Source organism: Panthera tigris, chromosome D1 (assembly GCF_018350195.1).
Source record: "Panthera tigris isolate Pti1 chromosome D1, P.tigris_Pti1_mat1.1, whole genome shotgun sequence".
Classification (NCBI taxonomy): Eukaryota; Metazoa; Chordata; class Mammalia; order Carnivora; family Felidae; genus Panthera; species Panthera tigris.
The window spans coordinates 22,885,189-22,911,477 of record NC_056669.1 but is presented as its reverse complement, the minus strand read 5'-3'; the positions used below and the strand labels follow the sequence as shown (position 1 = coordinate 22,911,477).

Here is a 26,289-nt window from a genome sequence, read left to right as displayed (position 1 = left end):
GAATCTGAAGCAGGCTCCAGGCTCTGAGCTGTCAGCACAGAGCCCAACTTGGGGCTTGAACTCACGGACCCCGAGATGATGACCTGAGCCAAACTCAGTTGCTTAACTGACAGCCACCCAGGTGGCCCTCTTGGGGGCTGTTTAAAATGATTTAATGAGTCCGGGGTGAATCCCAAGATTCTCCCTTTGTAGCGAGTTTCCAAATGGTGTTGATGATGTTGCCTGGACCCTACTGAGTAGCAAGATGCTAAACTGTCCTCTCTAGACCCATGTGTGATTTCAACATACAGTCTGCTTTTAAAAATCCAGTGAAAGTGGTGCCTGGGCGGCTCAGGCGGTTCAGCTCAGGTCACGATCTCACGGTTCATGGGTTCGAGCCCCGCGTCGAACTCTGTGCTGCCAGCTCAGAGCCTGGAGCCTGCTTCGGGTTAGTGTCTCCCTCTCTCTCTGGCCCTCTCCCCCACTTGCACTCTGTCTCTCTGCCTCTCTCTCTCTCTTTCTCAAGAATAAATAAACATTAAAAAAGTTAAAAAAAAATCCCGTTAAAGTCTGATTCTTCATGTCAAATTCAGGTAGACCACAGCTTCAAATAATGAAGATTAAAGAACGCTTTAGACAAAGAAAAAAAAAAGTTAAATGTCTCATTATTGGAATGTTTGCATGATCTTTTAACAGTTTTTTTTTTCAATTTTTGAATTTTTTAGTGTTAAAAAATTTAAATGGATGAATTTTTAAAACAATTATATATATTTAAAATGTGTATTTTTCTTCTGTGCAACATTTGGCGTCTGGAGAGGTGATACCAAGTTTTGTCTGGTTTTAAAATACTCACTATCGCAGGTGTTCTCTCGGATATATAGGTACTAAAAAGTGCAATTCTGGCTTCTGTCTCTTGCCAGGGAAATGCCTGGCAGTTATTGGCTTAATGAGTAATTGTACACACAGCCTGCTTGGAGGTAAATTTGGCAAGGGGGACAGATGTTTAATGGATAAAATACTACTTTATCAGGCCATGAAATTACTGTAGTGACATCAGAACTTGGCAGCCTCTTTTATTCCAATAAAAACAAAAATAGCATCGTAAGCTAGGGAGAAGACATTTTTCTTGTCCATTTATTTTGGCTTATTTTCATGGTTTTGGCCTCAGGGTGTGTGTATAGCAAAATAACAACACAGTGAGTAACAGGCAAGAAGAATTAGGGAGTGAACATAGTTTCAGTTGAAACGGCCATGCTGTTTATCATTCACCTCTGTTTCAATAATTTAAACTGTTCCTCTCAGTTTGGTGACTAGGAGAGTAGGAGGGGTGGGTATGAGGAACCCTCATCCATAAAGTGGAGTTAAACTTCATTATTTGGCTTGATATTATATAGCTCACGATGTCTTGACAAAACCTGACAATTGGCTTATGAAAATAGTCACGTGAGGGTAAATGTCTGGGTGTGATTACAAATGCGACAGTACAGTTTTGTAGAAAAGGTGCCATTTAATTCTTTTTATAAACACTGGTAAAATAACATCGTGTTGCCAGTCAATTCAATTTGATTGAGTATAGTGTTTCCTCCCGCCCGTTTTCCCCTGTTCACTCTCGTTGTGAAATTAGATTTTTGGATTGTTACCATGACCTAGCGACCCCTCATATACCAGGATTTCAGTTTTGTGTCCAGGCATCTGAATAGCAGGTCAGTAGATCCTGGAACCACTCAATACTGAGAAGATACTTTTATTGTTCTTGATAGATTGTTAAACTCCTGAACAGAACCATACTAAAGTCTAACTATTCCTTTCTGTCCATAATTTACTTTGTGGGTTCGTCTTACTGTGATCACCTTTTTAAACAAGCTCATTTTATTTCTTTCATCAAATCTTGGATGTTCATCCAAAGTGGAATTACAAGTTTAGTTTTATAGTAAGGACTCTATAGTTCTGATGGGGTAAAGTATATTTCAAACTGTATTCTAAATAGATATTTCTGCTTAAGATGTATTTCCAAGTCCTATTATAATCTGATTAGGATGGTTCTGATCTCTTTATCCGTTTGTTTGATTTCTATTTATTGATGATTAGGCATATTTTCTTTATTTATGGTCAAATCCATTTTGAGATTAAAACACATCAGAACTCTACCTTGAATTTCTAATTTCAATCTCTACTGATCATGTTTTAGATTATTTTGTGTTTGAGTTGGGCTTTGACTGTAGACCTATATAGGTCTTTCACATAATTTTCTTCTTACACTTCTTACATTTTGGAGCTAAGGTTTTTAAATCCCGTGGCTAACAAAAACCAATTTGAGTCATTATAAGATGGGTTGTTAACTGTGGTCTCCTATTAGGCTAGCAAACACAGTTGTCGTTATTTGTTATTTCTCTTTTGTGTTTGAGGATGCATTTTAAAAGAGCTATTGTCGTAGTGGTTAGGTCTTAAAGTAATTTCACATTTGTTACTATGACAGCAGCCACAGTGGGGTTTTTAATCATACAATGCAGCTCGTGCAGAGATTGATATCAGCATTTTGTGGCATCAAATAAATTTTAGCCCAGGGATTTGACTACATACATCTTACTGTTGTCAGTAGGGGTCTTGTAGCCAGCTCCCAAAGTGGGTTTCTAAATGTGAACCTTCCAAGCCCTGGCTGTATCCCATTCCGCGGGAAAATAACAAATCGTTTTAAAGAGAAATTGTCAGTGTTTTACTTATTTTGGGATTTCTCTTTGAGATAGGAGATTATCAGGGAAAAAAGATGAGGAAATGATTAACCCTGCAGGACAAAGATCAGATTCAGTGTTTTCTTAGCTGGCTGCGCATACATACAGAATACTTAATTAGTTGTGGTCACAGATGTCAGCTGGTCGTGGAATCAAATCAGCAGGCACCCCCTATCGAACTCCCATGGCCCTTCAACAACCAAGAAAGAGAAACTGAGTTTTCGGTTTTATCTTTCTGCAATGCAGGCTTCCTACCACCCCCGCCTCCCGCCCCCTTCATGTGAAATGCGAGTTTTCTGGATAAAAAAAAAATCCTTTCGCTTGATATTTGGTACACAAAGGAAGTCCCCGTTTGCTTTGTGGAAGTTCTTTCTAATTCACTGAGAAATGCTAACCTCTTCTGTATCTGATTTACCTGGAGCAGATGTAAACTCTGGCAGTTTAACAACAGGTGACGAAGGAGTGACTGTATTGCTTTTGCAGACCAGGACTCTTGTCTATCTGGTGTGCTGCAGCCTGGGAAAGGGAAGTGCTGTCCTGTGTGGGGTTGCAGTGGAGAACCACATCACCCGCCTTGCTCACTTAGCGCCTTGTGAAGTGTTCCAGCGATGACGACTCCTGCCTTGCGGTTCTTTTTATTCCAGACGCAGAATGATCTCCTCTTTCTGATGGCGGTGTGTGTTTGTTTTTCTGCTTAAATGTACGAAACAGTAAAATTGTCATGAGAGTGGAAACCATGAGGACAATACGTGATTGAGCATTAGGATCGTGTTTATGAGAGTTTTCATGTAGTTGAAAGTTAGATCTTTAACATCTCTCTAATGCTGGGAAAGGAGGTTCTTTGAAACTGTAGTCATTCTTCTAAAGCTTAAATTAGATTATAATTGCACATTTGTCTGTGCTTAGGAAGAGAATAAAATACTTCTACGTTTTGTTTTGTTTTGTTTTCTCTTTGACATTTCTTTGACATTTCTAAACCACAGACTCTGCATTCTGGATTCTGTTGACCTCACGGAAGATATGGAAGTGAATTTTGCCTAAGATAAAATTGATTCCCTGGTGTCTTGTAGTTTTGAACTCTTTCCTCTACAGAGGTTACTTTATTTTTATTTCTAGCCACAGGGATCCTTGCTTTCTAGCACATTTCTTTAAAGCAGGCACTTGGAAATTTCTCTAACAGAATGTCCCAGCTGAAATGAAGTTTGGAAGCCCTTTCCAATTCTATGTAAAATCAGGAAAATAGCAAAGGAGCTTTTTTTTTTTTTTAATTTTTTTTAACGTTTTATTTATTTTTGAGACAGGGAGAGACAGAGCATGAACGGGGGAGGGTCAGAGAGAGGGAGACACAGAATCCGAAACAGGCTCCAGGCTCCGAGCTGTCAGCACAGAGCCCGACGTGGGGCTCGAACTCACGGACCGCGAGATCATGACCTGAGCCGAAGTCGGCCGCTTAACCCACTGAGCCACCCAGGCGCCCCGCAAAGGAGCTTTTTAGAAGTAAATCTCATTTTACATTTGTGTCTTTGTGGAATGAACATCAAATCTACATTGAGATTTTCTTTTCTCTTAATGGTTGTTCCATGATACCCCTGTATCCAAAACATGACGGATGATTATCAAGACATAATTTGGTTTTTCATTTCTTAGATTTGTTAGAAAATGAATTCAGGCTTTGCAGTTTTTTTAAATTTTATTTTTTTAATTTTATTTTTAACGTTTATTTATTATTGAGAGACCGAGCATGAGCAGGGGAAGGGCAGACACAGAATCGGAAGCAGGCTCTGAGCTGTCAGCACAGAGCCTGACGTGGGCTCGAACTCACAAACTTCAAGATCATGACCTGAGCTGAAGCCGGGACACTCAACCAACTGAACCACCGAGGCACCCCTCAAACTTTGCAGTTTTACATGATCCTTTTAATGTTGCTTTGACCAGTTGTTAACTTCTCTTTTGTTTTGTGTCGCTGTATAAGGTTGGCTAAAACAAATGCTAACGCTAAAGCATTTAATGACAGCTAATTTGTATTATTTTGGTGAAAATCAAGCCAGTCGTTAACTGTTTAATGAAATAGTTTAAAAATGGTTTTGATGACAAGATCGAGAAGAAAGAAAAATAGACATTCTTAAAGGCAAATTTTGCTCCTCCTTCATTGGAGTGAAGAGTGAGTTGTGATAGCAACAGAGACCAGCTTCCAGTAAGAGGTGTGAGGCTGTTTATTTTCACTCTGGAGATGTATATACTACAGAAGGAAAACTCTGGCCTTGCTTAACCTAAGCAAGTCATTACTTATCTACGATCTGGCAAGCAATTTGATTAAAGTTGACAGAGCTCATATAATACCAGAACCAGGCCCTCTTAATGATTGATGAGGCTTGTCTGTAAGTCTTTTTTTTTTTTTTTTGAAAGAAGAAAAACTGAACAAGAATGAATACTTGTTCAGATCTCTAATTGCCCAGTATAAGCCAAGCCTATAATGTTGTTTTGTGTACAGTGATTAATATGTATTAATTTGTATGTTGTTTTAGGTAATGGTTAAATGGCTTTAAAATAATACTTTTATGTCAGCAGGTTAATTTGGCTTTTACATGATTAAATTCTTAAAATATTAGGGTTCCTGCCTGATATTTTTAACATCTTTTAAATAATGGTTTTCTTTGATGTTTCTTTGATATTCTTTAGTATAGTGGAAGTTTTAACCTATAATTTTCTTCTTTGTTCTCTTGTGAAATTGAATTATTTGGAAAGTCTTCAGCTTTAATTTTAATTTTTCAACCCCTTGCTCTCTAAGGGTATGAAAATGATTTGGACAATTGTTAGAGCATATTTGGGCTGTGGGGTGTTGTGACTCATTTCTTTGCTGCATTATTTGTTTCTTTCCCAACAGACTGATACTAGGTGTGACTGGAATGTGCTGAATGTTCTTGCCACGCTTTACATCATTATTCTATGTAGGGTGCTTAGCTCAACTAATGAAGAGAATTGGTTTTTTTTATCATTCATATGCTGCTTAGTAGATGGTGGGCTACTAAGGACTGGCGGACAGCTCCCCCAACCCCACAACTTGTTTTAGGTAAACTTAGCATGTGGAATTTCCATTAATGGAACAGTTGAATTGAGAATGAATTAGTTTTCTGTAAAATTCTGGGAATTTTTAGGCATCGTATCATAGGGGTTTGGATGAGGGTAAGCTCTAGAGAGTGAGTACCTGGGGTCAAAGCCAGCTTGCACTACAGTCTAGTGACATGACCTCCCTGTGCTTTGGTTTCTTCACCTGTATAATGGGAATGAATGATAGCTCATCAGGCTCTTGGCCATCTCATTTTAGTGTTCATGTGATCAGATAGATGGTTCTCGAGGGCGAGTGTTGCTGCTCTGATTGTTATGATTGATATCGGTGAGATGGGCTCATATCCACAAAAGGGGGTATTATGGTGACACAGTGAATTAGAAACTGTGGAATCAGAATCAAATGAGTGGGGATTAAACTCTGGGGAGCCACAAATGGGGGAATAAGCTGGAATTGATTATATGTTTTTGGACTGGTTAGAACCCAGTGCATAGCAAAGAGCGCAGTTGGGTGAGTATTGAGCTAATACTCAATTAGCTCAATTAGTAAGAGCTAATGGGGAACTTTTGGGAACATTCCTTTGACTTTCCAAACAAGTGAACACCATTTGACTCTCTTGTTCCACATGTTCAATTTTGTAACTTTGTGATCTCCCCTTCTCCCTTCTTATCTCCCCAAACTCAGTGTAAACATACTTCAGTTTAATACCAGGAAAATAAAATTTATTTTGTGAGAGATGTACTTCATACCTACCTTCACTGACATGTTCTTAGAAGCAAGGACTATTGTTGGTACCCTTTGCTAATTTTTTGTTGATAATTTCCCCAACAAGTGTTTTTTCTTTTTTAATTTTTTTAATGTTTATTTATTTTTGAAGGGGAGAGAGACAGAGCGTGAGCAGGGGAGGGGCAGAGAGAGAGGGAGACACAGAATCCGAAGCAGGCTCCAGGCTCTGAGCTGTCAGCACAGATCCCAATGTGGGGCTCAAACTCACAAGCTGTGAGATCATGACCTGAGCTGAAGTTGGACGCTTAACCGACTGAGCCACCCAGGTGCCCCATCCCCAGCAAATCTTATTATCTATGGGAAATCCCGGTGTTTTCTGGAATTCTTATATGTATACTTAAATAATGAGCTTGACTCTTACGTCCTTTTAAATTTGTTACTTTTCTTTTGGACTTACATATGGTCAGAACAGATGAACACTTAACTGGGATTGGTAGCATTAAAGACCACCAATAAAGTGCCATCCCCAAGTTGTTTCCAAGAGAGAAATAGAATAGATGTGGAATCATCAGATGCAAATATTTGACATGGAGATAGGCCAGTTATGCACACTGTCAGTCCCACCCCAGCCACTCCCCTATTTTGTTTCTAGCTGGCCGGCTTAAGTATGTTGCCCTCAAGTGACTGTTGAAGATCGAAATTTAGTGGTGGAGGTGCATCCAAAAAATTGAAGAGGGGATTGTGGAACCAGAACATGACAGGTGGTGGGCAGTCTTCCCTTTTTGGCTGGCCATTCCCTCTTTATCCGTAGGGTTTTGTTTTTGGTTGTTGTCCACAGTGACAGTAATAATGCTTCAGGAAGGAGGCACTTATGCATTTTGTTGTTGTTGTTGTATTCTTTGAGTTAAGCGCTGAAAACTCCATCTGTTTTCTTCTAGTCCGCTGGTTGGCCTCATTATTGTATTTCTATCACTGGAATCAGGGTTTTCAGGGAAACACGGTAATTTTTGTAGTGATACTGAATGCGTTTGCAGGAGAAAACATTGTGCCACAACTCTGCAAATGCACAGACTTTAAGGTATTCCCAGGGGTGCCTGGGTGGCTCAGTCAGTTAAGCATCCGACTTTGGCTCAGGTCATGATCTCATGGTTCGTGGGTTCGAGCCCTGTGTCAGACTCTGTGTTGACAGCTCAGAGCCTGGAGCCTGCTTCAGATTCTTTGTCTCCCTCTCTCTCTGCCCCTCTCCCGCTCATGCTCTGTCTTTCAAAAATAAATAAACGTTAAAAAAAGATATTCCTTCTGGGTCCTATAACATAGAGGATAAAGCTTGGTTGTATTGCATTTATAGAGTTTTCTTAGGGTGGTGGTCTTGGTGGCTTTGGAGGTAGGTGGCATTTATAGGATTCTTTTAACTGTTTTGATTTGGGGGACTGTGAATCTTGTGTTTGAAACTGTAATTCTTGTTCTATCCCCCAACCCCACTCTCAACTCAGATTTGCAGGGATGTGTGTGATCAAGGAAATAGCTGTGTGTTTGATTAGTGAACATAGTGTCTTAACTGAGATGATAATGTATTTTGCTAAAAAGGGGTCAGCGCTCAAACTTTGTCAAAGGGCAAAATTCTTATAAACTATTACTGATTAAATGATTTTTATTACGAATCTCTTAATTATATACAAAAGAAACTAGATGCAAACTTCTTGTAAAACTAAAATTTACAAAATAAATACATTACCACAAAACCAATATAATTCAAAAATATAAAATCTTTAAAACATTTTTTAGATTGTCAGTATTGTAGAAAGAAACTTTTGCTTGTTTTATATTTCACTTGCTTATTTCATATGATGTAAAATTTTAAGCGTGATTAGTACGGTTTTTCTTTTTTTAATAATGACCTTATTTTTAACTACTGGTCCAATATTTTGTGGGCAATCACTTTAAAAGTGCACTGCTATATATATAGTACTGAGCAATTAACCCATTCAATGAAGTGTTTGTATGTATTAATATTTGCTTATTGCCGATGAGCCAGAGTGATAGGGGATCTTTGTAATTTGTGTGTTCATGATGTCGTATAAGGCTGTGTGCCATGACACATGCTTTTCGAGTTTGTCACACTTATGCCGCCATGAGATGGAAGATAATTCACATCTGCTTTTCCTCTTACCTGTTTCAGAACTTCCTTTGTACTCTGTATTCTGTAACTTCATGTGACTTTCACATGTCACAGACATGACCCAAAAACACGAATGCAAATTAGGCCCTGAAATCTTGTGTCCTGCCTTCATTGTCTGGCTAATGATTCACAGTAAGTTTACAGTAATTGAGTTCCAGAAGCGCAGAAACACAGTGAAATTTATAAAAAATAATTTTCGTCCCTCCGACAATCATTTCGCAGATTAAAATCGAGAAAGAGAGAATAAAAGTTGCTGGAGCTTGAAAAAATTAAAAAAAAAAAAGAGAAAGAAAACCAAAACCTGATAGTTTTGAGAATCCCTCCAGAATGGGAAGTGACCGTGGATTCTCACAGACATCAATGGACATAAAACCAGATTTCTACTCAAGGCCTTTCTTTTAATTAGGAAGCTGTAGGTAGAAAGGGGTAAGAGGTAAGCGTAGACCTGGGATTGCCCTGGGTTCAGATGTTAACCCCTGCCCTTTACAAGCTCTAGAATCTTGGGGAGGTTACTAGAGTTTTCTTCTTTACTGTTACCTCACTTGTAAAATGGAAACAATACCCATCTTTAGGAACGTTGTGGGGATCAACAGTAATGCATGTAAAATCTTTCACCAATAAACTTAATAATTGGTAGTTGTTATCCTTTAGAATAATTAATTTCATAAGACAGCTGTTTGGTAAGATGTACAAGTAGATTTACTTTCACACACAGTAAAGCCAGTTAACTCCCTGCCTAGTGGAAGCAAGAGGCAAGGGTGGGGTAGAGTATCAGAATTATTTGGCAAGGTTTTTCATGCTGCACATAGAGCCCCGCCTCCTTAAATCATTTCCAAGTGACCTACCATCACCACTGGGACTGGATCATCGCTCTTTGGTGCTGGGGCAGAAAGATGACAGATCTACTGACTGAAGCATTTGAGTCTTTCTCCAGTAACTCGGACCTAGTAAGTGCTTGTACAACCTTTTAAAATCTTAATTTTATAAATACGTATAAAGACAAACATTTGTTTATGCAGATAAATCAGCGAGTTGATTTTGTCCGGTATCGACAGGGAGTGACTAATCCACCTCATGTGTGTGTATAAATTAGCATTGTGGCATTTTGCTTAAAAAATGTGCTTGTTTTCCTTAGGTATTTTTTTTGCCAAATTCAGTACTTTAAAAAGTGTTGGCAAGAGGTGGGACAGATTGACTCGATAGTTTTAAGGGAGTTTATATTACTCTCTGTGGTTTCACCCAATGAATTTGGCCAGTACTGTCTAAGTATGTTTGAAACACCTCCTTGAGAGTTATCTTCCTAAATTTAATAACAACTTTATGTGGCAGGATTTTATTTACATGGTTTTGACCTTACAGAAATTCATGCCACATTGCAGGAAACATGAATATGTACAGTAAGAAGCCCTGATGTTTTCGTCTATAATGCCAATCTCTGTCATAAGTATATGAAGTCTTTTGTTTTAACTACAAACCCTTCCTAACTGTAGTAAAAGCAGAGAATTGCATTTACCTATTGTTGGCCCTATGCCTGTATGACTTTCAAGTTCATAGTGAATGTTTCTGCGGACTCTACTGGGTTATTTCTGTGGGTGAGCAAAGTGATAATAGTGCTTCTGATATTGTCGATAGTATCCTTTTCTCTTCAGGTTGAAAAGAACTTTTGATAACATCTTTTATTTACTGTCTTCTCCCTTTTGCCCGTGGCTTTTCTGTAATGCTGCATCCTGCACTGTGTTAGTCATTTGGCTTAAGTACCTATCACATTATACAGCACATAACTATTAGCTATTGATTTAAAAAAAATTGACATAATAAAAAATAGGAAAATATGGGTGTTCACTTCCATCAAAGACCAAATAAACTCAGTGAACAGGTCATAAAGCATTAGTGTTGATTGTCTTAAACTGCTATTTAGGAGTAGGACACTATTCTTATATCTTCTCTTTTGGCTTACTAGAATGTTTTTAAGCATATTAAATTAGTAGTCTGTGAAATAACTTCATAATTCACAGGAAACATTGCTGGGTTTCTCTCAATGTACATTCATTCATTCATCAACATTTGTTAAGCACTCATTTTGTGCAAGAAACTTTCCAGGTATGGTATATAGTGGTGAGCAAAATAGACCTGGCTCCTTCCCCTCATGGAACTGAGAAACTAGTGGTTAATCCAGGTCGGGTAGGAATTTTTCACATTTATGTGACCTGTAAGTATCTAGCCTAGTTCTTTTTTTTCAGAGTATAAAGAGTCAGATGAAGTCAAATTGTGCACGTTCTCTTCAAGGAATCCTCCTTGGCCATAATTTTGACCCGGAGGAAATCAGGTTAAAATGAAAATCAAAGCCATTACTGAAGAAGGAAAGAAGTTTTAAAGCATGAAGTTTTAGAGCGGTGTGTGGAGAGAGAGTAATGGATTTTTTTTTTAGTTGAATGTAGGGATGTATACATGTAAATTTCCTGCATCTGAAACACCGTTTTCCTAGCAGGGTCTAAAAGTTTGACCTGTTTTGGAGGGGAATGTTACTAATGAAGAGAAGGGATGACACTCTGGTACCAGAGGGGTATCTTTGAGTGGTAGAAACCTGTCAATACCAAGAAGATTAAAAATGCTGTTTTAGGGACATTTGTTGGTTGAGATTCAGGATGAAAAGCTATGGGGATGTCTGTGTTCAATGCTCCATTAGGGGGCGCGTGATTTAGCCTATATTGTAACCAAAGGTTGGTATTGACTATTATACTATATGTATATTATAATATACTATGTAACAATTGTGTATACTATGCTTGTAATACATGACATATGATAATATATATAATAATATTAAATATACTGAGTTAAGACAATGAAAACTTAGGTCTATTGATTAGTTGTTTCTCAACATCAGTCTTCAAAGCAGCATAGTTTATAATGAAGATTTTATATTTGGAGTAAAATGAGGAGCAGTGGACCAAAAGACATGTAGTGATTGCTTTCTACAGCTAAATTTATTCTGAAACTATGTTTTGCCTGCCTTTTTGTTCTGTTCCACTGAGATGATAGTGGATGGCAGTTTTTAATTTGTCTAAGAAAGTATTCTTGGCGAATGGTTGGCAGGCTTGCATGGGATCATCCAGGTGTATTGCCTTAGTTTTCAGTATCACTGGTTATTGAAATCCGAATTTCTGGGAACCAGTGCTGTAGATTAAACCTAGTAAGTTGTCAGTATGCAGTCGTCTGTCCTGGGATGTGGCTTCTTTGCCATTTCTCGTGCCAGATGTTTGTCTGTCTGTGAGATACATGTGCCCAAGGGTTGACGATGCATCAGCATCGAGGAGGGTTCCCTTCTTGCCACAACCTTAAGTTGGCTTTTTATCTTTCTCTAAAAGAAATAGAAATGCCTCACTTGGTTTTCAGTGCACCTTCATTGTTCCCTGTACTGAGGTCAGGAGGCAAGCACCTAAAAGTCTCTCTATATAGAGGCTGCTTTTTAGATGTTTTATTGGTACTGCTGTTGGTTATTTTAATTAGTAGTATGTTTTATGTGCGCCCCGAGGCTGTTCAAGCAAAGAATGTAATTCAAATAAACAAAATAATATCTGATGTTTTGGAACACCCACACCTGCCATCTGGGCCTTTCCTCTTAAGATAGACTTACTTAGGTTGGCAGGGAAGCTAGGAAGAGAAAAAGGAGATGATTATGTGGAGTTATGAAATGTTTTAAATGTAAATTCTTGGAAAGCTTGATAACCCAAGTGTTAAAATTGGGAAGGCCATTTTCTTTATAAGCAGTGGTTGAAGATAAATACTGAGTGTTCACAAGAAGACCGATCTTTTCCATTGTTTTACATGTTCCCCACAACTTTTACATGTCTAACAGTGTTTCCAGAGTTCCACAAGTACCTTAGAGATAATTTGACTGTAAAACGGTGAAGGACACTTTCACAATGCAAGAGCATTTGCCAGGGAAATTTCTCCAGTTTTTTTAGTTGGATATGAAATAAAGGGGCTACCTCTATAGGTTTTTACAATGAAATCGTAAAATAGTCTCCGACTAAAGTAACGTGTAAAAAAATTTTCTTTTCAACTTAGCTTTTTTTTTTTTGAGTTAACACAAATACTCTTTTTCTGTTTGCAAACTGAAGTGAGCTATATATGCTTTTGACTTAATTTTTTAGAGCTGAAAATGTGTTGATTTTGGATACCTTGGCTGGATTCCCCCCCACCCCCACCCCTTTCCCTCTTTCATTAAGTGCAGTCTTTTTTGGAGTTTGCCAGAGATGAGGCAAAACTTGTATAAGAGTTGCACCTGAGCTTTTAAGTGTTTTTTTTTTCCCCCTCACTTAAACACAGCACTTGTAAAAGGTTTGTCATAGAATCCTAAAGCTGGAAAAACTTACGCGGTTCTTTTCCCCTTTACAGACAGAACCTAAGCCACACTAAATTAGCAAATGTTCTACCTGGCTGACATTCTCTAGGAAAAAGAAATATATCCATTTAGAGCACTAACTTAATTTTTAAAAAATATATTTAAAATATATTTATTAAAATATATTTAAATGCCTTACAGTAGTTTTTAAACATAATATTTTAAAAATGAGGGCTCCTGTCACTTCTTGAAACTTTTTTATACCTCAAAAACAGTTTTAAATGCTATTGTTTATATGTAATCCAAGAGTTAAAGATGTCAGAAACTTAGGAAATGAGATCATGGTAGTCCCTATTGTCTTACTCTACTTTTTGCCCCCCGCCCATCTTTTTTTCCCCAGCTACCTTGAATATAAGCATGCAGTACATTTTTGTTGTGTAAATGAATGGGAAACTACTTTTTTTGTGTTTTTAGGCTGCAGATTCCAACTGTACTCACAGTCTGGCTTAGAAAATGGGTCAAGTGAAGAGATTTTAGACTATTAAACCAAGGATCCAACCCACAACACTCTTATAATTCCAAGACCCACATTAATCATGTCATTGTATAAACAGTGAAGCTGTAACTCTCCTGTAAATCTCACCAAAACAAAACAAAACAAAATGAGACAAAACCCCCCTCATGTTGTTCATAGAAGCCAATGATGACAAGTCCTTAAAAGTATAGGGTCTACAGATGTATCAACATATAAATTGTATTCTACACATGTAAGGTGTTGCTATGTTGTGTATATAGGAAACGTTGAATACAGTGTAATATAAAAAATTTTAAGAAATAATACCAGAACTTGTATGTCTAAGTCAGAATCTGTAAGCTGTGTGTTCAGTCTCACATTGTTGTTATGCCACGAAATTTGGAGTTCCTTTGGAATTATCTTTACTGGTTATAGCACTGTAAAAAAAAAATTTGGAGTTCTTGATTTATTGGGAAATAGCCACTAATGAATAAATTTGTCGATAATGTTGGAGTTAGGACACTATAGTGTTAAACATCAGATGTTATCATAACAATGAGAATGGTTTTTACACCTGGTTTACACATTGTCACTGAAAATATTTAACAAAGGATTTTCAGAACAGTTTTACACAGAGGAGTGTCACTGGAATAAGTTGATGTGTATTAGGTCACATGTGACCCAATAAGTTGGGTCAGTCTGCTACTATGGTTTTCCCAGTATTTTATTGTGTGTGTGTGTTTGTGTGTGTTTGTGTGTGTGTGTGTGTGTGTGTGTGAGAGAGAGAGAGAGAGAGAGAGAGAGAGAGATTTCTGTTTCAGTGTGTCATTGGATCATTTCTTTTGACCATCCTATTTACTGTTGCTTAACTTCATGTCGAAATGTAGCCACTGTTATTTTCTACATAACGCTGGTGGCCAGCTTTGCTTCATTTCTGGTAGACAGGCTGGGCCTAAGGCTACATACAGCTACTTCTTTGGCTGCTTCTTTGGACTAAAAGGACATGCCATACTGTGCTGTGTTTACAAAGATACCATGATGTTAATTGATTTTTCTATTTTCTAGTTCATCGGGGCATTGTATCTTGAGCATTTCTTCGACTTTAACTGCCTATCAAAGTTTTCTGGAGCTGCAAGTTTTCTTCATACAGGCCAACGCGTATTTTCACATTTCTATAGACTTAACAATCCACTTGAGGTAATTAGGTACTGACTGCATAGTAATCTATGATTGGCTTGTATGTCCATTTATGAATGTGCTTGAAGAGTCCTATTATCAATGCACGGCCAGTCTTCCATGGTACTATGACAGCTTTGATGAAGCTGTGTCTGGTCTAATTCCTGTCACTAGTTGAACAAAGCAGGGGCGCCTAAGAAATCCAAACTCCTTCGGTTGTTTTATGCAGCCATGGTTAAAGATGGAATGAAGTCCTTGGAAACCAGTGTCACTATGTTCCAGGTCGCTAGGAAGCTTCCAGCTCAGCAGGTAACATAATATAAAAGTCATTGTGATGGAGATCCCGTGCCCAGCCAGCGTTGATTCAAGTTTATTTACAGCACAGATATTTGTCTTAGATTTCTAATTTTTTCCTTATTTTGCTTTGTCCTAAAGGTTTAATTGTATACAGTAGAATATATTTCATGGAAATGAATTTCTCCTTGAGGTTTTTATTTCCTTGTTATTAAAATGAAATCTAAACCAAACCCCTGAGGGCGAGTCTTTTGTAACAGCCAGGGAAAAATTTGTTTCATTTGGTAAGCTCTGAGCAATGCCCTGGACATAATAACAACTATATTAAATTTATTACCCAACACTCCTCTAAAGCCCCCTTTCAAATGCATTCATATTCCTCCTCCTCATCCTTCATCAAAACAAGTTAGCCGAATGTCTGTCTGGACCTTTGTAAGATCAGTCTGTTCAAGTTTAACTAGTTCTTCGCAAACTTAAACATTTTTGCTCTTAGCTAGCTTTTGTTTTGTGGTTACCATAACCCTATTATTTTTTTCCCCGGTGAAGCCAATGCCAGTGACAAGCTTGAAAATCTACTGATTTGTGGCAAGTGTTGACTCTTTGGTGCCTGCAAAGCAATCCTTTTGAAACTTGCTGTATTTTGTCTTTTTAATAATCTCTCCCAAGTCTCCTTGGAGAATTTCGCTGTTTGCAGCTGTGTTTTAGAATATTCATAATGCTCCTGTCCAGTTCACGGTGGGTGTCAGAATTAGCCTGTTTCCGTGATTTTTGGTTTCCTGTGTTCTAGAAGCAGGAAGAAATAGGCTCTTTGAGAGACAGTGGAACAGGAACACTTGACTTTTTTAAACACACAAATACTGTGAAGAGACCTGAAATCCACACTCAGACCCCTTCTCTTTTGGAGCGTAATTAGGACCACGCTGACTCCCATTGCCGGCAGCTGCTCACTGTTGCCTTTTTCTGCTGGTGACCTTTGATCTCCGTGACCTTTCCTGGGGTTAGTCCTAGGCCCTTTTCATTGTGTTGGAGCTGAAGTGGCTCATGTGGAGTTGATTATTTCTTTGCTCATTTGGCCTTTTTGGTGCCATAACTCCAAGTCACTTCCATTTTATCCCTCTACTCTTGATGGTCCACAGTGAAAGGAAATGCATTTGCAGACAGCAGGATCAGTTTGTACGCTTGGCTGACTCGATGGAGGCCCCGGGGACGTGGGGGGAAGGGTTGTGAAGCCTGTAGGTGTCAACAGTTTTCGAGAAGTTTGATCTGAATGATGGTGCGATCATCACCGTGCGCGTAAAATGGGCACTGTGAAGAGCTGCGTTTCGTACGGAGGGGTCTGAGTTCTGGTAAGAAGAGATGGCCGCAAGTTACTGATGTGGACCTGGGTGTTTGATGTCCTGCAGCTCTATGTTTGTAAGATTTATATGTTCTTCCTACTGCCTCCGAGCTACTTGGCAGGTCAGAGCATGCATCATCGTCAATTGCACATGACTGCTCTAAGGGATGCTTTCATTTCTAAGAGAAGGAGAGTAACCCCCATAGATTAACATGCTATTAGATGGCGTATTTGCTGCAGCTGGACTGAGGAGAGCACTTTGCTGCTTTTCCTCACCTTCCTCCTGCCCCTACCGGCTCCTCCAGTGAAATCACTGAAAGATGGGTGACAGCTGTTACTCTCATTTTTTGAGGCCCCGTGTGTACAGCGTGAGGACTGTCGCAGATCAAAGGCTGGAGCGATCATGAAGGAGTCAGCAGTTGAGGAATGTGTCTGATCACCCTAAACCGTAGTACCTTTGAAGGGTATATGTGTGTGAAATTCGGTGACATTTTGAAACTCATTTTTAAGAAACTCGAGTGTCCATCCCTATTTCATCCCCATTTTCTTTTTCGTTTTAAAAGTTTGTATTCATGGTATTGATAAGGTGGATTATTTTGAATGAGGAATTGCTACTCCTTCCAATGTAGTGGATTTTTTTTTAATAAGGATTAAAAGGGAGCACCTCCTCAAAAGGGAGCACAATCTCGTCTCTCTGTTATTGTCCCCCTCCAATCTCTGAAGCACTTCAGGCTTCTTTCTGTGCCTACTTGGTCTCTTTCTTAGAGTTCCACTTATGCCCAACCCAGCTCATTTTCTCTACGCCTTACGGGATGCACTCTGCATTCACGCTGCCATCAAAACAGCGACAACAAGCCGTGGAAAACCCTGCTGCTTCTCGTGTATTTCCTGTGCTTAAGTGAACACATGTCAAGCACTCACTCACTTGTCCAAGTAGAAATCTGGACAGCAGCCTTGTTCTTTTACTTAAGGTCAAAGCACTGGGGAGGGGAAACAGATGAGTGGATGGTAGTGAATTTCAAAGATGTCTAAGAGACCGGTTCTTTCCCAGTCCAAATCATTCACTATTAAGTTCTATCAATGCCACCTCTTAATAACATCTGGTAAATATGTCCATGTTGAAAAAATTTTTTAAAATCTTTTAAATCTATCCCCTGGTATTTCTCTAGTACACATCTCCACCCTCATTCGCCAGGGCCTTCTAACTTCTCTTCCGTCCCTCGGCCATGCTCCACATTGCAGTGTAAATGATTTTTCAAAGGCACAAGTCAGATCTTGTCCCTTGCCTGCTTAGGAGCCATTAGTACTCCCCTCTCATGATAAAAGCTGATACCTTGACCTGATTTCTTTTCTTCTGTATGCTGCAGCTTCTGCTTAACTATGCCACCTTACCTGGTACCCCATATTTTCTCCTCTTATCTGCAGCCATACTTCCTTACTCTTTTTTTATTATTATTTATTTTTGAGAGAGAAAGAGACAGAGCGTGAGCGGGGGAGGGGCAGAGAGAGCGGGAGACACAGAATCCAAAGCAGACTCCAGGCTCTGAGCGGTCAGCACAGAGCCCTATGTGGGGCTCAAACTCACAAGCTGTGAGATCATGACCTGAGCCGAAGTCCAACGCCCAACCGATTGAGCCACCCAGGTGCCCCTCCTTACTCTTTTGTTAATGTTTATTAATTTATTTTGAGAGAGAGGGAGAGAGAGCGTGAGAACGGGGGAGTGACAGAGAGAGAGAGAGAGAGAGAGAATCCCAAGCAGGCTCCACACTGTGAGTGCAGAGCCCGACACCGGGCTCTATCTCATGAACCGCAAGATCATGACCTGAGCTGAAGAAGAGTTGGATGCTTAACCGATGGAGCCACCCAGGCGCCCCACCTCCTTGCTCTTTCTAATTCTGCACACACATCGCTCTTCATGTTTCAGAGTACCACCTCCCCTTGCTTTTCCTCTCTCCCGCCCCCCAGAGCCCTCTATCAATTCTCCTGATCATTGTTCTGAGGTGTCTTCTTAAACCTTCTCTAAGTCCAGGTGAAGTGACCCTTCTGTGTTTCCTGCAGTATCTCTGCTTTAGTCTGTGGCTCAGCCACCTCCCCCCCTCACTTAACTACTTTAATTCTTGAAAACCTCTATTCCCTAAAAGCTTTACCTCTTAGCAAAAACCATTTCTTTGATTTTGATGGGAAAAAAATAATCATGACGTGTTCCATCCCAATCCAAGATAGCCACGGTTTTCATGGGTGGAAAAAAAAAGTCAACTGAGCGATAAAAACAAATTTGTTTAAAAAAAAATTGTACAGGCGATAAACAGTATTTTGAAAGTAAGTAAGTACAGGATGTTCTTAAATACAGTGCAGTGAGTTTACTGTGCTCAACCAAGGAAGAGAAGACTTGAGGCTGGTGGCTGGAGGAGGAGGACCATGAGGAAGTCCTCCTCTCGAGACAGCGGAGAGACAGGAAGTTGACTTTCAGACAATGAGTCTTTTTAAGGCTCACAGTGGTCTTCACTTACATTGCACTTAAAAGCTTACGGTACAGAAAAACACTTCATGGCAAAATAAAGGCTAAACATGGGAGTGCTCCCCAACTCTCAGAAATGGTGCTCACAGCACAGATAGATTAGCAGAAAATGCTCACTGATCTCCCACTCACATGGCATCTGTACACAGAGCACAGTGTTTTGGGTTCATCCAAACACGGCGGGCCATTCCAATTCTGTACGATACTTTCCGACTAAACGCTGTGGGGTCACGTAAACTGGTGGGTGTGTCTTTGCCCGAAGCTGTAATATCGAAGTACTCCTTTTTTGCTTCTAATTGAAAAAGTTCTGACGCTGAATAAAAAGCCATCCAAAAAGTGAAATAACCACAGGAGCCCTTGTGGCAAAACTGTTAGTTCTGTTAGGTGAGTCTGTGTTTGGGTGGCTTCTTAGTTGTCCCTTCCCCCACGCGACCATGAACCTCAAGGAGACAGACGTCCTATCTGTCTGTGGCTGAGTTCCCAGCACAGCCTGATGTAATATTTGTTGAATAAAAGATGGGTTCCTCTGCTTTGAACTCTGAATATATTTCACACGCTCATTGCACTTAATGATACTTTGTTCCAAAGCCAATTATGATTGTGCCCTCTTTTCTCAATTAGGCTGCAGAATCCTTTAGTTCAGGAATGATGCCTGATGCCTGCCTCATCTTCCTTATCTTTGTACCCCTTGTAGGTTCTTGCCCAAAGTAGATTCCCTATGTATGAAATTCTTTGATTGGATGAATGTCTCGTAGAAAAGGTAGGGTTCTTTGAGAAGTCTGTGTAGAAAATGGTATTAGCTGCTTAGGTAAATTATTCAAATATTCAGAATGAGGAAAACTTTTATGGGAGATTTACAATTTGATGTGATTAAGGTCAGGGTAGCTCAGTGGGCTGGGAAAAAGAAGAAGTGTATGTTTGACTTCCGTAATTGAAATTGTGCTGAATTAATCTTGATTAGTATTCAAAAATTTTTCGGTAAACCTGTTTTTTCTTTTGCTTAGTTACTGCAGAAGATCCACTTTTTAAAATCAACAGTTGAGAAATAGCATGTTATGGAAGAGATTATTTGCAAATAAAGACCAATCTTTTATTTTTCAAGAAGGAAATTGTTTTTAAAAAAGGAAACCAACTTAAAGACTTTTCTGTTTTGAAAACCTATCCGGGTCCCAAGTGGAGGTTTTGTTCACAGATTAATCGCAGTTATTCCCTGAACCTGAAAGAGAACTATAAGAAAATTTGATATAGGACTCTGGGGAGGGGGATGATTCAGGGAGACAGCTTTGATCATCCTTAGGAAAGCAAAGGCATTGCTTCAAAAACAAAAGAATCAAATCGAGAAATTCAGGAAAGACTTTTCCCAAAGGATTATTCTGGCAGCATGTTGAAAAGAGGTTATAAAAGCATTAAGTTCACAACCTGAACAATAAGTTAAGTAAATGTTAGGGAAGTATTTCCTTTCTTATTCTAAGACCAGGCATACCTTTAGCTTGCTTTTGCCAACAGAAATGCTGGTAATCCTGGGCCTGGCCTAAAAGTAGTTTGCTATACAAGACAGATTGCCTTCTGTGTAGATGTGAAGGAGAGGCTTAAAGAAAGCTTTATAAGTTAGGAGATACCAGTCATTCTTTGGGAACATCAAGCTAAGACTCCAGGAACAGCACTCATCCCATGCAAAAGTGGAGGGTCCTCCAACGATTTTTATAGCATGAACGAAAGGGTTGTCCCGATTTGTAGGTTTAATGGTGGCACTCCGCCTAGCTGTTCTTTTTTTTTTTTTTTTTTTGTAGCTTATAGTCTTTTCCTTGGAGAGATTGTCCTACCAGGTGCTTTCTTGGGAGGATCTTCTCAGACACTTAATCAGCCACTCAGAACTGCTGTGAAAATAATAGAATTACGTTGGCCGTAACTGAAGTTATGATCAGGGTAGAAGAACTTCCTCATGGTCATGTTAATTTCTTCTGGGACCAGTGAGTTGGATAAGTCTCAAGAGTTCAGATTTTCACATGGGAATTGATCATGTCTTTGTTAAAGCCCTATAGTAAGGCAAGAACAAATCCAGTTTAAAATCCAGTGCCTTGGGGCACCTGGGTGCCTCAAGTGTTTTGAGCATCTGATCTGGGCTCAGCTCATGATCCCAGGATCGTGGGATTGAGCCCTGTGTTGGGCTCGGTGCTTAGCATGGATCTTGCTTGGGATTCTCTGTCTCTCTCCCCTTCTGTCCCTTTTCCCTGCTTGCATTCTGTCTCTCTCCCTCTCTCTTAAAAAAAAAATCCAATGCCTTGAATTATTTTACTGCCTCTAGTAGTTTAGGGACGTAGAGGTGTTTAAATGCTTTTTGGACAAGAAAAGCAGTAGGGAAGGGAGAACAAAGCTTTGAAATGAATGGTAATTTACTATTTTTAATGCCAGCAAATATTGCCAAAAAACGTCTGTCAGCAGTTTTCACACACAAATTTATTTTTAGAGAAATGCATGTTACAAATTAAAATCACCCAGTATAACAACAGTGACCCGTATCCTATTTTACAATAAATTTTGGGTAAAAAGCAGAGATTTTTGTGTCCGTGGTGTTTTTTGTAATTAAAGTTCAGAGATTAACAAGGTTGATGAATGTGGCCTGCAGCATCCATTCCTTTTATTTTATTTTTTTGTAGTTTTATGTATATTTTGAATATTATTTTTAAAAGTCTCTCATAAGATTAGGCAGTAAATGTTGCTCTATGCCTTCACAGATATTTTAATGAATTGCTCAAATTCATATGTTACATCCAAGCTTTGTTCACCGCAGAGTAGGGATGTAAACCATACTCTGGTGACTGGGAGTCTACCCCCCTACTGTGTTGATGGTGCTTACTGGGGGATAGAGTTATGCATTATTGCCATTTTGGGGGAAAACTACTTGCCAGTATATAAGTTAGGAGTATTAAAAATGTTTATACTCCTTGACTCAGTAATTCCACTTTAAAAAATCTATCCTAAGGACATAAATAGAAGAGTGATTAATGATTTACGGACAAAGATTCATGACAGCATTATCTGTAATAGCAAGGAAATACACATGTGTACGCACACATATCAAAAATGTACCTGGGGTACCTGGGTGGCTCAGTCGGTTAAGCATCTGACTTCGGCTCAGGTCATGATCTTACATGGGTTCGAGCCTGGCGCTGGGCTCTGTGCTGACAGCTCGGAGCCTGGAGCCTGCTTTGGATTCTGTGTCTCCCTCTCTCTCTGCCTCTCCCCTACTCATGCTCTGTCTCTCTCAAAAATAAACAAACATTAAAAAAAAAATAAATAAAAAGTAGAAAATGTACCTAATTATCCAGAAGAGAGTGACTAAAGTATGTCTATTCAATAAAGTTATCAATCACTATTATAAATTGTGTTTATGAATTATTTAATAAGTAAAAATGATCATTAGATAAAAAATGGATAAAGCAGGTTTAAAACTGTATTGCACACATGTTATGACTACAATTATGTACATAAACACATATACGAAAAGGATTAGAAGGAAATGCATCAAAATATTGATGTGTTATCTTAAGGTGGTAGAATTGTGTTGACTTGTTTTGGTTCATCATTTATGCATTTCCCAGATTTTCTGTTATGAATGTGTAGGGTTTTTTGGGTTTTTTTGTTTTTTGTTTTGGTCAATGAGCTTTCTGTTAACAATTTCCCACTTTGTGAAAGTAACATATTCAATGGAGAATATGTGAAGAAAACTTGAATATTTTGTTTAAAAATACCGTCTGGCATTATGTTAACCACATTGGGTACTTTAAAAAATTTTTAAATGAGAAAAACACTGAAGCTGAAAACATGACAGTATGATTTAAATCAGAATTCTGTTTTTAATTTTTTTAAGATTTATTTATTTATTTATTTATTTATTATTTAGAGAGCATGAGCGGGGGAAGGGCAGAGAGAGTCGGAGAGAGAGAATCCCAAGTAGGCTCTGTGCTGTCATCACAGAACCTGACATGGAGCTCAAACTCATGAACCTTGAGATCATGACCTGAGCTGAAACCAAGAGTTGGACGCTTAACCGACTGAGCCATCCAGGCGCCCCTGTTTTTAATGTTTGCATGAGAATATTTGAATGTTATACATGCTAGAACAAGAGGTCAGACAGCCTTTGGCAAGTGATATGGCAAAAATGATGTGTGGAGGACTGGGCTGTTGTGATCCTACCATGGACCTTTTCTCTGTTGCCCACTGTTTCCAGATCAGAAGAGAGGGTAAGAGGAGGATAGGATAAGTATTTCTGTGCAGAGGAAATTAAAGCTGTTGTCTCTTGCCCAGGTAAATTTCTGTAGGTAGGAAAAGTGACATATGTGTTAAAGGCCATAGTTGTTTTCCAGTACCTTCTTAGTTCAAAAACTAGAAGACCAATATTAAACGTTTTCTTTTTTTTTAAACAAAGATAGAACTTTTGAAAGTGACATAGCATTGAGCAGTTTTCCAGTAGTGCTAATGGATAGATTCTGTTTTATACATCATGTCACTCTCTTTGTGGGTGAGATTGGACCTACATTACTCTTGGTGGCTGTTAAATGTAATTTTAAGGTACCTGACTCCTATAGCAATGGAATCCAGGTCCGGGTCCTCATTACCATGGTTCTCTAACAGATGGAGCAAGCTTTCTCCTTGGATAAATGTAAACCAAGTCAACAAATATTTACGTTATGGTCCTAAGTTCTTTCCAACCTCCAAAGTCAACTGGCAGCATGTTGCGAGTAACCTAATAGAAAGATAGAATTGAAAAAGGATGGTCCTGTGGGATAACTATTTAGGTAGTAATGAACTGTGAAGATTTAAAGGACAGCTGTAAAATAACTCAGCAGATCGTGTGCTAGGGTTAAAGTTGACTCTGGAATTTGTTTCACCGCTTTTTAATAAATAAATAGTTGAGGAAAGATTTGGCAAAAGGAAGAACACCCCTCCTTGTCCTCATTCTTTCAGGACAGCGTCTCCTGTTAACAAGTTGTTTGAATGTTTACTTTGCCTTGACTGCTCACCAGTGGTGTGTCAGTCCTTGCCCTTGAACCAAGTGAGAATTCAAATAAACCGAAAAAAGCTTTCACACAGCTGGCCCCTTCCGCCAATGAGTGGTACCAAAATATCCTCTCCCACTTTTAAAAGAGGTCAGCAAGAAAAAACGTAGAAGGCAATCCATGAACTGATAGTCTGTGATGTAGATACACTTAAGTTTGCAACCTGTAGTTTTGGGATTGCATGCCATAGAGAAGTGAGCAGATCCCGGGAGACATTATTTGATTTCTTTTTTATTTTTTTTAATTTTCAATTTTTTGTGACACTTTGATTTGTTTAAAGTCATACTCAAGGTGCCTTTGTATTTCTACCCAGTGTTACCAATGGTTAGAATTAACCTTTGCAGGAGTGAATATGCACATAAAATTCACAGTTCTAAAATGTCATTACTGTAGCTCTTTGGCTACATTGTTGTGTTCCATAGTCACAGAAGCTGTGTCCAACCCTGGCCAAGTAGGAATGTCTGGGAGAATTTGCAGACAGAGTAACTACTCTTTGGATCCCTCATCTAACAAAGTGCCTGGCCTATCTATAGTAGACACTTTATTTTTGATTTAAGAAATCATATATATGCGTGAATAAATAAAGGAAAAAATATAGCTAGAATATGCGGAATTCACATGACATGAAAGTTCTCACTAAATACTCTTTAAGGTATTTCTGGGAATTGCATTATATTAAGGTATTACTTACATTAAAAAAAAATGTTCTGTGCCTATTTTCTGCTAGGTTTTAGAATTTACAGAGTTAAATGTGAGGCCATTCTTGCCTTCAAGGATGACAAAGTTATGTAACCAGATAAATTATAGAACACAATGATGAGTGGGATGATAGACATATGTCCAAGGTGTAGAGGCAGCACGGAGGAGGGAGAATGGATCATATCTGGAGGATGGCATAGACATTGTTAATTTTAGTAATTTTATCGTGTTTGTTGTCCATCATTCCCACTAGAAGATAAGGTGTACATTCTTGTCTGTGTTACTTGTTCCTACTCATGTATTTTTACATTGTTCTCTCTCTAGCTTCTAGAATACTTCCTGGCATGTAATTAATAAGCATTCCTTAAGTATTTGTTGCACAGATGAATGATTTTTGATAGATATCGCTAAATTCCCTCCAGAAAGAATTTACTGATTATATTTCCACCAACAATGCATGGTAGTGATTTTTACCCACATCCTTGCCTGTGCTGTTTTGTTTTTGTTTTTTATTTTTTTTTTAGCTTTACCTAAATATGCTATACTGTCTTTGTGTTACAAAAACACAAAACCAAACCTTCCCTTGACTGTCATGTGTCTACAGCAATTCTCCTTATTTTTCTGCTGCCCGGTTTTTTTTTTTTTTTTTTTTTTTTGGTATGTATGTATGTATGTTAAAAGAGAGAGTGCATGCATGCATGAGCAGGGAAGGGGCAGAGAGGGAGAGAGAGAGAATCCCAAGCAGGCTCTGCACTGTCAGCACAGAGCCCGACACTTGGGGCTCAATCTCATGAACTGTGAGATCATGACCTGAGTGGAAATCAAGTCAGATGTTTAACTAACTGAGCCACCCAGCACCCCTCTGCTGGCCTTGTATAGCAAGGTCCTTGAAGGAGTTGTCTGTGCTTTTTTCGTTTCCTCCCTTCCCGTTCTGTTCTGAACCCACCATCAGATGTTAGTCTCCCCACCATTGAAACCACTCTTGTCTGTATCACCTGTGCCCCAACGTGTCTTCAAGATGGTGTCTCACTTTTCAGCAGTGTTTGCAACATGCCCTTCTTCTAGAAATATTTTCCATTTTTCTCCATGGACACAACATTCTCCTGGATTTCTTCCTATTTCATTGGCTGTTAGTCTCCCTTGCTGCTTCCTTGTCTGTTTGGTTTCTAAAGGTTGAAGTATTCCAAGGCTTCTGCCTGGGCTCTCCTCTCCTCTGTCATACTTTCCTTAGAGCTCATCTAGCACTAAGGCTCTAATAGTTCTGGCATCTGTATTTCCAGCTCTGACTTCTCTACACAGCTCCAGACTCCTGTCTGCGACTGTGAACTTGACAGTAGTACTTGGATGCCTCATGGATATCTCAGACTTACCTTCCCAAAACGGAACGGCTGACTAACCTCCTCTTCAGTCTGTCTCCCCCTTTCCTGCCTTCCCCTCTTCAGTAAACAGAACTGTTACTGATTCTGTTACACGAAATAGTAAGTTAGCCTTGACACATCTTTTGATCATACTCTATATCCAGATCTTCAGCAAATTCTGTTGGTTTTACCTTTAGAATATATTCTGAATCTCGTTACTCTTCACCACCTCCACAGTTGACTCACTGGTCTGCCCCACCGTGTGCTCACCTCCCTCCTGAGTGATTACATTACCTCCTACTTGGT

At 39.1% G+C, this 26,289-nt stretch overlaps 1 protein-coding gene across 3 annotated transcripts in view; it reads left to right on the top strand.

Annotated features, from left to right (window-relative positions):
• CDON (cell adhesion associated, oncogene regulated) overlaps positions 1-26,289 on the top strand; it is a 100,657-nt gene that overhangs the window by 8,246 nt on the left and 66,122 nt on the right. The gene's annotated exons all lie outside the window — the stretch shown is intronic.